Source organism: Ochotona princeps, chromosome 10, assembly GCF_030435755.1.
Source record: "Ochotona princeps isolate mOchPri1 chromosome 10, mOchPri1.hap1, whole genome shotgun sequence".
NCBI classification, from domain to species: domain Eukaryota; kingdom Metazoa; phylum Chordata; class Mammalia; order Lagomorpha; family Ochotonidae; genus Ochotona; species Ochotona princeps.
The window spans coordinates 5,141,038-5,155,193 of NC_080841.1; positions in this window are offsets into that span (position 1 = coordinate 5,141,038).

Below are 14,156 nucleotides of genomic sequence, written 5' to 3' on the forward strand. Positions count from 1 at the left end.
ATAAACATATGAAAAATGCACAAGTTCCCTGGCAATAAGGGAAATCCAAATTAAAACATCAATGAGGTACCACCTAACGTCAGTAAGACTGGCCCACATGAATAAAATCACCAACAACACTTGTTGGCGAGGTTGCGGGGAAAAGGGAACTCTACTCCACTGCTGGTGGGGCTGCAGGCTGGTACAGCCTCTATGGAAATCAGCATGGAGAATATTCAAACAACTCAAAATCAACATACCGTATGATCCAGCAATAGCACTCTTAGGAATATATCCAGAACAATTGTTTTATGAGAAACCAACATGCACTCCTATGCTCATAGCAGCACAATCAGTAATTGCAAAAACACGGAAGCAGCCAAAATGCCCATCAACAGAGGATTGGATAAGAAAGCTATGGTTCATCTATTCCATGGAATACTACTCAGCTATTAAAAAAAACAAAATGCAGTTCTTTGTGGCCAAATGGACCAAACTGGAAACCATAATGCTAAGGGAAATGAGCCAATCCCAAAAGGTTAAATACCACATGTTTGCCTTAATTTAAGATGATATGATGTTATGTATAACATGCTATGTTATGAATGTTATATGTTGTGTATAAACTAAAATTGAAATGTAAGTGAGGTGGTCACTGAAGGTGGCTAGGAACTCGCATTTACTTTTAACATATTGGTTACTCATTACTATGTCAATTAATTCCATAATGATGTAAATTTTTGCTGATGGTATGTTGGAGCTTTTAATTGACTGGGATGATACTCTGCTGGCTCTGTCTTCAGACCAGAGAGGTATACCTAAGAAGCCGTTGAACTTGACTGGACAATAAGATGCTGGACTCTATGTTTGGTATATGCTTGCAATGGGGGAATCTCAACTGAACTTGAGCTGTGGTTATGCAACAAGGTGGAGGAATCCACCATGGTGGGAGGGTTTGGGGAGGGGTGGGGAGAACCCAAGTACCTATGAAACTGTGTCACATAATACAATGTAATCAATTAATTACAAATAATAAATAATTTAAAAAGATAAGTGAAATTAGACACCAAGTCATTTCTAGCATGTTTTCTTGCTCCTATTTAGGAGCTAAAATATTTTTTAAAGGTAATTTGAAACTGGAATAGTGACTAATGGAGGCTGGAAAGGGAGAGATGGGAAATGTAAGGGAAATTTGGTTAATGGAACAAAAATACACAGTGAGAAGTCACAAATGAATGTGTTCCCAGCACAGAGGGGTGACTACAGTTCCTAGGAACATTCTATGTGCTGTAGAAGAAACTGGAAATCAGGATTCCATACATTCCAAACACAGAAAATGTAAAGAAATGGAAGAGCTGATTGATGTGATCATTGTTACATTGTATGCACGTGTCAAAATGCTAAATTGTAACCAATAAAAATGTACAATTATTAAGAATTAGTCAAATTTTGTAAAAATATGCAAATTACATTAAAGTGAAATAAATGCTATTAAAACAGAAAGTAAAATTATAACTGATCGAATATTCAAGAACTCATGAAAGATGTGCATAATGACACATTTCTGGATTTCAGAATCTTTCTGCACAAAAACTAATGCTTGTAATTTTGTTTTGCATGCACTTTTTGAAATCTCCTCATACTATAAGCATCACTCTTCAAAGAGGCCAAAGTTTTGTATGGGCTTTAGTTTTCACAAATATTTAATGGCTTTTGGGTTTCCTTGATATAAATTTTAAACACAATTATTCTTGGTCTCTGAACTTATTTAAAGTAGGTCCACAATTCAGATTTTTGTTGAGGGCAAGAGAGTAAAATGCTGAAATTTCAAGTTGATAAATATGAGTGATCCACTTTTGATTAATGTGATCTGGTTGCAGGAAGTCAGTCTGGGAGTCTTTGCCACTATATGTAAATCGAGCTACACTAGTAGGTTGCCAAAGGGACTGTTATTATAAAGTGATTGAAAACTTCTCTGTCTTCAAGGAAATTTTACCTTTGAAAAATCTCACAAATAATTTAAAAGTGTTGTAATAAATACAAGTACAATGTGAGATTGGTTCATGACTGTAGGAATTAGAAACAAACCTGTTGTGTTTTGCAGTTTGGAGCAATTGTTGACACTTCAGTTGTTGGCTGTACAGTTAACAATAGAAAGCCTCTTTAAGTTAATCTCTAAGCAATTGCTTATTTATAGATAATTTCCAGAGACATGATCTGATAAACAGTCCAATGATTTTGCATTACCATAGAAAATGAGTGGTAAAACAGTAGCAATTAAGGAAGATGGGAATTGGCAGAAACAGTTTTAGAAAAGGTCTAATAATTGTGTAATCTGATACAGACAAATAGGGGAAAAGATGTTAAGAGAACGATGAACTGTAAGTTTCAACTGCCAGGCACTATACCATTTTGCACATCCCCAAGAGGCATCATTCAAGGCCAATGCCATATCTAACCACAACGTAAATAACCCACTTGGGTTTGAAAAGTTAAATCTTCCAGAAGTTGAAGAATCTCGTGGTAGATGTACCTAATCATTCCAGCCCTGCTGAGGGCACTCTCCTTGCTAGAGATAAGCGCAATGCCGTCTCATGTGTTCACTTGCGCAGGGGGCTACCTCTGCTATTTACTGTCTCAGAGTCTACTCCTCATCCCATCTGTCTGCTGGTACTTTGGTTTTTCATCTTTCACTTTATTTTAGGAAGTGCCTTAATTTGGATGATTTGGTTAGGTATTCTGACAAGTTGAAAGAGTGTTTCTATTCATCACCTGGCTTTTTATGGATTAATATGCATTTAGAATATGTGTTTTCTTTTCTGTCTTTCTAATGAGTCAATGCGCCTTAGCTTTTGATTTGAGTTGCCGGTACATGAATTTGTTCTCTACATGGTAGCATCACACGGATCTGTATCCAGAATAGGATCATGGATTCCCTGGGCATTGATTTCTCTCTGGGGATGCCGCTGATTCAAAGTGACGCTATTATTACTGGCTAGACTTTTTGGAGCATTTCTTCACCTTGTGTATAAATTCCTACTTCTGTTCTCCCTGCTGGTTATCACAGCTTGATTGAATTCCAGTCCATGAGGAAATCAGTTTTGTTCTTCATTTAATTAAGACTACCAAAATGAGTGTGTTTTTCCTTGATTTGAGTACAGCTGCAGCCTCCTTGCTACCACAGCATCTTGTCCAATCAAATGTAGTTTCTCCTGGGCCCAGCACAGTAGCCTAGCTTAGTGGCTGAAGTCCTTGCTTTGCATGCACTGGGATCCCATATGGGTGCTGATTAATATCCCAATTGCTCAACTTCCCATCCAGCTCCCTGTTTGTGGCCTAGGAAAGCAGCCAAGTACGGTCCAAAGCCTTTGGACTCTGTACCTGTGTGAGACCAGGAAGAAGCTCCTGGATCCTGGCTTCATTGTGGTCACTTGTGGAGTGAATTAGCGGATGGAACATCTTTCTCTGTGTCTATCCTTCTCTTTACAAATCCTCCTTTTCAATAAAAATAAATAAATCTTTAAAATATGTAATTCCTCCTTTGTCAAAATACTCCTAAATATATCAAGCTAAATAGAGTAATCTCTGATTTTGTAACATTTTTGGTGACTTCATGGGGACTTTAGAAACTCTTGTCTAGTCTGATTCACCTCTTTTACTACTTTCTGCCTTTCTTGGAATTTCTGCTTATATATCACCAATGCAAGACATTCAGAATACATTCAATCACTGTTATATTTTTGTGTTTTTCCTCTAAGAATTCCAACTACCTTTTCATGAACAACACAGATAACTCTTATCTTTGAGATAATATTTATTTGCCATCTATTCATTGCTTGCTATTCAATAATTTTTGGCTTTCAATAAGAAATAACTTTGGAGGGAACTGATGCAATAGAATTTTAGAGAAAAAATCTACACAGGGATTTTTATGAAAAGTTTTGGAAAGTACAAAAACAGTTGCACTTGTTTTCAGCTTTTAAGGTCTCATTGTGCTGGAGCTATAAACTTGAAACAGAGAAAAGACACAGAGGTTAGTGGTTCACAGGGCTTCCATTAATGGAGGCAAGGAACTGAAGACTCTCCTCTGGAAATAGAGACAAACCTAAGCATAACATTTAAAAAAAATAAACAGCCATTTCAAGGAGCTGAAAATTAGCAATTTTGTAAGGCCGACAACAGAATGATGAACACTGTATTTTTCAAGAGCTGTTATAACCTTCAGAAAAAAGTGTGTGAATTTGGGATTGTTTCTTTAGGGTCTCCTCTGGTTATAGAATTTTTCTGCACTATGAAGATGGTAATACAATCAGCATATCTCCAAGAGGACAATACACTTGATAGGGGTTCTAGTTAGGATAAAATATAAAAATCACATAATGTATAAAATTGAAATAGAATCTTATGATTTAATTTTTTTAAATTTTAGCCTTTGTGTGCACAATTGTGAGACAGTAAACAGTATTATTTTCAATTTTATTTGCTGAATATTATGACTAGTGGTACATTAACCCTATGGTTATTAAATTAATCTAAATTATGTTATTGTAAATAAAATGGAGAAAAGGAAGGAAGGAGGGGGCATGAGAAAAGGAAAGGGGGTGAGAGGTATGATTATGTTGTTAAAATTGCATCTATAAACTATATGAAATTTACTTTCCTTGTTTTAACAAAAAAATAAATTAAAAATGGAGTTTAAAAGAATGAAAACCCTTGTGAGATCTTGCCAGGATAACTTAACCAAATAAACAAAGTAAAGGAATAAATTACTGAATGGAATGAAATATGGACCTCCAGATTCAAAAAGCTCCAAGTATCAAATTAACTTTCAACCAAGAAACACTATCAAAGAAGCATGTTATGGACAAATTCTCCAAAGTTAAGAATTAAGACAGAATTTTTTTACATGTGAGAGAAAATTTCATAATTTTACATAAAGGATAGACCTGAGTCTGACAGCAGCAAGCCAGAAGAGAATGTGATGACACAGCCAAGGTCTTGGGGAAAAAAATAAACTTCAACAAATACTATACCCAATGAAGCAACCCTATGGGGTAAAGGGAAAATAAAGCTTTCACAGACAAGCAAAAACAGATAATTCATTGCCATCAGACACACCCTACAAGATGTTCTGACAGAACACAGCATTTGGAGTCACAGTCATAAAAAAACATTCCAGGAAAAAATTCACTAAGATGGCAATAAACACAAGAGAAAGCGAATATAACTTTATCATGACAGACACTAAAATATGAAGATAAATAGTAAGACAGGTAGAAAGAAACAGAATCTATAGAAAGGAATCAGCACACAATCAACTCATACAAAGGAAGGAAAAATCTTCCAATCATGAAAGGTCAAGGCACAGAGAGCCTCGGCCACACACGCTGCCCCACACTGAGGAATGAAGTGGAGCAGTAGGAAGCACTCCTCTTGTTGTCATCTCGGAAAGCACAAAACAGAACTCTTCAAGATGCACATATCTTCACTACATTGTAGCAACTGGGAAAATATGAAGAAAAGAGATCTTTTCAGAAATGCAATGCTTTTGATGGTTGGCACCAATTAATGTAACAAATCATTTAAAATAAAAAGCAGAGATTAATATTTGCCGCTTAAGATTAGGATTAAAAAAGAGAGACAAAATGATTTGACAATCAGATTCGAAAAATCATGTCAATGCAAAGGGCTTTTTCGTCTCTTAAAATTGATCATCAAAATTATATGAATCTACTGCATACGTCGTGATGCTTGAAATTATAAATGAATGCAAGTATACATACATACATACATACATACATACATATATGTATATGTTGTAGAAAAACTAAATCCTCCAGATCAGCTATTTCACATAGTTAAAATTTTTGTGGTGAGAATAATTTAAATGTTTTTTTCAAGATTACAATGCATCATTAACTACATGCATTATTCTTTACAATAGATTTTTAAAAATGATTTGAGAGGCAGAGATAGAAACAAAAGAACAGGAAGAACTAGATGAGGGGATGGAGAGAGAAAAAGAGAGAGAGAAACTTGGAGCTGCTCATTCATTCCCCTTATGCTGCGCCTAGACCTGGCCCAGCAAGCAGAGAGCCTGCTGGCAGTAACCTGGTGATTTGATCCCAACCTACTGTGTCCCAGGATACGCATTTGAAGCAGCCTGCCGCTGAGTTAAGTTTAGGTCCCACACATTCTGATATAGGACTCAGGAGCTTTAGCACTGCGACAGATGACCATCCAGAGATTTTTTTTTTTTAAGATTTATTTTATTTTTATTGCAAAGTCATATATATATATATATATATATATATATATATATATATATATATATATATATATATATATACATATATGTATGAGAGGAGGAGAGACAGAGAGGAAGATCTTTCATGGCATGATTCACTCCCCAAGTGATCACAACGGCTGGTGCTGCACCGATCCAAAGCCAGGAGCCAGAAGATTCTTCCAGGTCTGCCATGTGCTTTCCCAGGCCACAAGCAGGGAGCTGGATGGGAAGTGGAGCCACCAGGATTAGAACCTGTGCCCAGATGGGATCCTGGCACATTCAAGGCAAGGACTTTTAACTGCTAAGCTGTAAAATCTTGAATCCTACGAATTAAGCATTGTTTTCTGTGGTCCCTTATATTTCACATTTAGGAGTGATATATTAGGATTTAGGAGTGTTTTCTATATCACCCTCCTATGACAAATAGTCAAACCCAGAAGGGTCACAGCACACAGGACCACATGTAAAATCTAAATTATTTCTACACATTGTCTAGAGTGGTAAAAAGTGGAGCTAAGATCTAATTCCTTCCACAAATACACCAATAAGAACAAAATACTTAGGAAGAACTTAACGAATGAAATTAAAATACTAACAAAATTCATGATACAGAGAATAACTGAAATATTAATGAAACAAAATAAGCACTACTGAGTAATGAGAAGGAATAGACATCTTCTATTGACGGTACCAGAAGCAAAGCTCAGAAAAGGTAGGATACTGAGAAGGCCTAATATGTGATCTCATTTGCATGAGACCCAGAGAAGGAGAATCATAAACAGTCAGGCGAGTGAGGAACGGGGGATGAGAGCCCTTGGAAATGACCAGAAACTGTACTGGAATGAATGAATTATACAAAACGTAAGTCACCATCTGAGGAAATAAAAAACATTTTACCTGAAATAGATGATTAAGAAAAAAGAGTGCCACGGTGGGGGATTCTCTAAATGTGACATTTGATAGGAATATTTAAAGAGACTCTGTAGTCATCATTACAGGTTCTGGCTTGAAAATAATGCTCCAACTATAAATTGACCAGAAGCAGTTACTGTCAGGCTAATTACCTTGCTGAGCATTTTGTTTCAAACTTACATGTAGTGTGTCTGAAGCAGAGCACACGGTCAACTAATTTTGACTGAATGAGCGAACATACTTTATTTCTTCTATGGAACACTCTGGTGATTAAATCTCTGCTTTTATCTGGGTCATTGCTTTATATTGTATGCATGTGTTAGAAATATGAGAAAATATTATATTTGCAAAATAATAGTAGCATTAATATTTATTAGCATGCAAACATATTATATTTGCAATAATTCCGTAATTCTTTCATTACACCTGTGTAGATTAATAAATCAATCAACTGTTGTCACTTGCTTTAATAAAATGATAGCATTTTCTAGAAAGTTACTTGGGTTGGGGATAAGAGCTATTTACCTTTAGGCATACATTATGTGATATTTATTGCTAGGTACATCAGGAGGAAATGCTACATCATTTTAAATTACATATTTATAAGTTAGATATCCCTTTTAATAATATAATTGAAAATTTTATTAGAAAAGCATTTTTTCTCTGCATTTTGATCAGTTGCATTTCTTTTAAAATGGATATAATTTATAAAATATGCATATATGTAGCTATTGTTTACTTTGGTGAATTCAAATAAACACATAAAATTCAAATTACTTATTTTTGTTTTCAAAAGTTGAAAATGATGGATTAAGAAAGCTAAAGTAAAAATAACTCATGAAAAGATACACATTCTCATCGTGTTTACAGGGATATTTCAAATTCTTAACTTTGAGATATGCTGTTGGTATCTTGCTTCCCTACTTAGAGTAAACACAATTAACCATTCTCTTTCTGACATAGTTGAAGGAGGCAGGCTTTGATCCAAGTGCCTCTTGGCTAAGCCTTTAGACTCCGGGAGTCAAACGGATCAAAACTACAGATTCTAAAATAAAGGCTTTGAAACTTTGTGTTTCCCATAGCAAGGGTTTACAACTCCCTCTTTAAGGTTTGCATATTATTAAAACATCTTTACCATTTTCAATAAACACAAATTAATATGAACTATTAAAAATAAAAGCCATTGACTTGGTTTATGATGACCAACAGTTTTCAATTCAGAATTAATTCTTAAAAAGCTGAAGTAAGGCGGACTCCGGAGGAAGATGGCCGACCATAGAGAGCTGGTGTAGGGCAGTGTGGGGACAGAGGGGAACTGATCCAGCAGAGAAACAGACCAGGAGGCACAGAAATGAGGGGATAGGTGTAGGAAGGTCACTGGAGTTCGCTGAAGTAAGAAGATCTACACAGCGTGGAGAGACAACGATAAAAAGGAAGAAAAAAGGGACAGCGCGCCGTGAGAATTTTGGTGAGTCACGATCCCAGCCAGGGGGAAGGCGGTGGAATCTCAGCCATTCCTGGGAGGACAAAGGCGGTTGGAAGGACAGGCGTCCACACCCACAGGGGCACAGACCACTGGAGTGCAGGAGACCCTAAAGGAGGCTACTGGATTGAACAAATGGGGCATCATTCCACGGAAATAAGCAGGGGGGGTTGCCCAGAAACTTGCCTCCCAGCAGGTCAGCAACTTTGAGAGAGTGCAGAGGAGACTGGAGCTGCGCTCTGGGTCCGGGTTACAGTAATCCCCAACTCGGCTCCGAAAGGTTGACTAACTGCAAAAGTCTCCAGTGGAAACTGCTGCTGAGCTCAGCCTGAGGATTAGGAGTGGGGCAACACTCGGCATAGCCTCCCTGGACAGAGGTGCAGGCTGGTGGGAGCACAGCTGCATGACTCCCACGGCTCTGCTCCCAACGGCAGAACACCTTTGAGAAAGTGCAAAAAAAAAAAAAAAAAAAAAAAGAGAAAGAACAGCCTTGTAAAGGGGGCAGGGCAGGACTGTGAACTTGAATAGATCCCCTGCTGTGCTCAGCTCAGCAGGAGACCCCGAAGCAAAGCTGGTTCTGCAGGACCACTGGGCAAGTTCTCCCAGCGGACCTGTGGCCTGAGGTGGCCCAGAGGCCCCAGCTACATGCGGCTCTCGCCCCAAGCCCAAGAGGCGGGACCGACTCTGTAGACCTGTGTCCTGAGGTGGCCCAGAGGGTCTGAGCCCAAGAGGCAAAACACAGCTCAGCAGAGTCAACGAACACAGACGGAGGCGTGGAGCAGTGTGGCTTCCAGTGAGGCAACGACTTTGAGTGGGAGCTGCAGGGGGAAGGCCTGGCACTAGGACTGGGACATAGAGTCTCCTGACCCAGCTCGGGGCTGTGGTCCGCAAACTCCGAACAACAAGCAGCTGGAACCCCCTGCTGTGCTTAGCTATACTTAGGCCAACACTCCATACAGCAGTTGCTGGGTCACACTTCCTATAAGCTACAGCACTGGGGCAACGGCTCCGGACAAGCAAGTCAGAGGGTAAAATCCCAAAATGGCAAGAAACAACAACACAATGAGGAGAAATATCAGAAAAGGTAATGACCCAGAAGAAAGATCAAGCATCTCCCCCCAAAACAACCAAAAACTAATCTTAATACATGAGATGCAAGATGATGACATAGAGGAATTACCAGAGAAGGAATTTAAGAAACTAGTGATGAGATTCATCAGTTACAGCAAGAAGCGCTGGGAAGAGTCCAAGGTATTCGAAAACCATATCATTGCAGAAATAAATCAAGTCAAAAAGGGAATCCTCGATATAGAACACAAAATTGAAAGCCTAACCAACAGAATGAACACAGCAGAGGACAGAATATCAGAATTGGAAGACATTCAGAATGAAAGGCAGCAGTTCATCAAACAGTTGGAGACAAATCTGGAGAAAGCCAATAGGTCCATACAGGAAATGAAAGACAACCTCAAAAAATCAAATATTAGAATAATAGGCCTTCCAGAGGGAGTGGAAAAGGAGATAGGCTTGCAATGGGTCTTCAATGAAATAATACAGGAGAACTTCCAGAACACCGGAAATATAAATCCAGCACAAATCCAGGAAGGTCAGAGAACCCCCAATAGAGTCGACCCAAAGCGATCCTCACCCAGACATGTGGTCCTCAAACTGCCTTCAAGCGAATACAAAGAAACAATTCTAAGACAAGTAAGAAAAAATGACAAGATTACTTTCAGAGGAAGGCAAATCAGAATCACAGAAGATCTCTCAGAAGAAACACTCCAGGCAAGAAGAGAGTGGGGTAAAACCTTTCAAATCCTGAAACAAAACAACTGCCAACCGAGAATAATGTACCCGGCAAAACTCTCATTTATATTTGAGAATGAAATTAAATATTTCAACAGCAAAGAGAAACTAGAAGAATACACTAGCACGAAACCGGCCCTAGACAACCTCCTCAGGAAGGTGCTAAATCCAGAGAGAAAAAATGAAAACCAAAATCAAAGATGGCAAATGGGAAGACCACCCCACTAATATTCATAAGAGGACAGTCAACCAGGCAGAGACTCTAATAGTCGCAAATACACACTTGCACACTTACACACACTCATGGCAGCTCAAAATGAATTTTTCTCAATATTATCTCTAAACACAAATGGCCTAAACTCACCAATCAAAAGACACAGATTAACAGACGGGATCCTGAAACAGAACCCATCAATCTCTTGCCTACAAGAGACACATCTAACCAGAAAAGCCTCTAAGAAACTGAAAGTAAAGGGATGGAAAAAGATATTTCATGCCAATGGACGAGAAAAAAAGGCTGAGGTAGCTATTCTAATTTCAGATGATATAGACTTCAAGCTGACAGACATCAAAAAAGACAGGGAAGATCCGTATTTATTGGAGAGGGGACTGATACATCAGGAAGTAATCACCATTGTGAATATATATGCACCAAATTCAAACGTGCCTAGCTACGTGAAGCAATTACTTACAGACTTAAGAGGAGACACAGATATGCACACAATAATAGTGGGAGACCTTAACACCCCGCTAACAACAACAGACAGATCAACAAAACAAAAACTCAACAAAGAAACAACAGAGCTCGTATAAACATTAGAACAACTGGACTTGGTAGACATTTATAGAACTTTTTACCCCAAGGCCACAGATTATGCATTTTTTTCAGCAGTACTTGGCACCTTCTCCAGGATTGACCACATGATAGCACACAAAGCAAACCTAAATAACTTCAAAAAGATAGGAATCATACCATGTACCCTCTCAGACCACCATGGAATGAAACTGGAAATCAGCACTTCAAAATGCCCCAGGAAATACAGAAACTCTTGGAGGCTAAACAATATGCTATTAAACGAACAATGGATCAGAGAAGAAATTAAAGATGAGATCAAAAAATTTTTGGAAACCAATGAATACTCTGACACAACATTCCAAATCTTATGGGACACGGCCAAAGCAGTGCTGTGGGGTAAATTCATCGCAATTGAAGCCCATGTCAAGGCCCAAGAGAGGCGTCAAATACAGGAACTAAGCACACACCTCCAGGAATTGGAAAACAGCAGCAGAAGAGCCCCACATACAACAGGAAGCAAGAAATCATCAAAGCAAGGGAGGAAATTAATCAGATAGAAGCAAAAAAACTATACACAAAATCAATGAATCAAAAAGCTGGTTTTTTTAAAAGATAAACAAAATAGATACCCCACTGGCCCCACTGACAAAGAAAAAACAAGAGAAAGCAAGAATTAACAGCATCAAAGATGAAAAAGGCAACATAACAACAGACACTGCAATCATTAAGAACATAATCAGAAATTACTACAAAGCACTATACTCCAACAAATCAGAAGACCACCAAGAAATGGAAAAGTTCTTAGACTTATACAACCTGCCAAAACTTAGCCCAGAGGCAACAAACGACCTGAACAAGCCCATAACTGAAGCAGAGATTGAATCAGTGATTAAAGACCTCCCAACAAAGAAAAGCCCACATCCAGATGGCTTCACTACAGAATTCTAGAAAACATTCTGAAAAGAACTAACCCCAATCCTCTACAAACTCTTCAATACAATAGAAAAAGAAGCAACCCTTCCAAACTCATTCTATGAAGCCAACATTACCTTAATCCCAAAACCAGACAGAGATCCTACAGAGAATGAAAACTACAGACCTATCTCTCTGATGAACATTGATGCTAAGATACTCAACAAAATCCTAGCCAATAGAATTCAAAAAATCATCCGACAGATCATTCATCTGGATCAAGTAGGATTCCTCCCTGGAATGCAGGGATGGTTCAACATTCGGAAATCCATCAATGTGATACACCACATCCAAAAACTGAAAAACAAGAATCACATGATAGTATCAATAGACGCAGAAAAAGCTTTCGACAAAATCCAACACCACTTCCTGCTAAAAACCCTAACCAAGGTAGGCATAGATGGAAAAATCCACAACATAATCAAAGCAATATATGAAAAACCCAACGCCAGCATCATACTGAATGGAGAAAAACTGGAACCCTTCCCACTGAGATCTGGAACAAGACAGGGATGTCCACTTTCTCCACTACTATTCAACATAGTCCTAGAGGTACTCGCTGAGGCCATAAGACAAGAAAAAGAAATCAGAGGAATCCAAATGGGAAATGAAGAAGTCAAAATTTCACTATACGCAGATGACATGATTCTTTATGTAGAAGAGCCAAGAGGCTCAACACAGAGACTCCTAGAACTTGTACGAGAGTTTGGTAGAGTGGCAGGGTACAAAATTAATGAACAAAAATCAACAGCCATAGTGTATGCGAACATTCCCAAGATGGAAAAAGATCTAACCAGCAAAATACCATTCAAAATAACAGAGAAAAGTATGAAATATCTGGGAATTAACCTAACCAAAAATGTAGGAGACTTATTTGAAGAAAACTACAAATCACTTAAAAAAGAAATTGAACAAGACCTCAAAAGATGGAGTAACATCCCATGCTCCTGGATAGGTAAAATCAATATCATTAAAATGTCTATATTGCCAAAGGCCATATATACATTCAATGTAATTCCAATCAAATTGCCCAAAACATTCTTCATGGAACTGGAAACAATGATCCAAAGGTTCATCTGGAAACACAAAAAACCACGGATAGCTGGAACCATCCTGAAGAACAGGAAGTTAGCAGGGGGAATCACAGTTCCGGACCTCTGGACATACTATAGGGCAGTGGTTATCAAAACAGCGTGGTACTGGCACAAAGATAGAGAGGAAGATCAATGGAGCAGAATAGAAACACCAGACAGGAACCCACTTAGATACAGTCAGTTAATCTTTGACAGAAAGACAGACAACAATCCAGGCAAATGGGAAGGAAGGAAGGTCTGTTCAATAAATGCTGTTGGGACAACTGGTTGATAGCCTGCAGAAACAAAAAGATAGACCCACATCTCTCACCATACACCAAGATCAGATCTAAATGGATAACAGATCTAAACCTACATCCAGAAACCTTCAAACGTTTGGAAGAAAATGTTGGAAACACACTGCAACACTTAGGGGTAGGCCCTCACTTCCTAAGAAAGACTCTAAAAGCAGTAGAAATCGAGACCAAAATAAACAATTGGGACCTCATCAAACTAAGAAGCTTCTGTGCAGCTAGAGAAACAATCAACAAAGTAAAAAAGCAGCCCACAGAATGGGAGAAGATCTTCGCACACGACATAGGTGACAGAGGGCTAATTTCCAGAATATACAAAGAACTACAAAACAACCAAAATGTCAAAACAAACAAGCCACTCAAGAAATGGGCACGGGAAATGGGCAGACATTTCACAAAGGAACAAACCCAAATGGCAAATAAACATATGAAAAAATGCTCAAGTTCCCTGGCAATAAGGGAAATCCAAATTAAAACATCAATGAGGTACCACCTAACTCCAGTAAGGATGGCACACATACATAATACCACC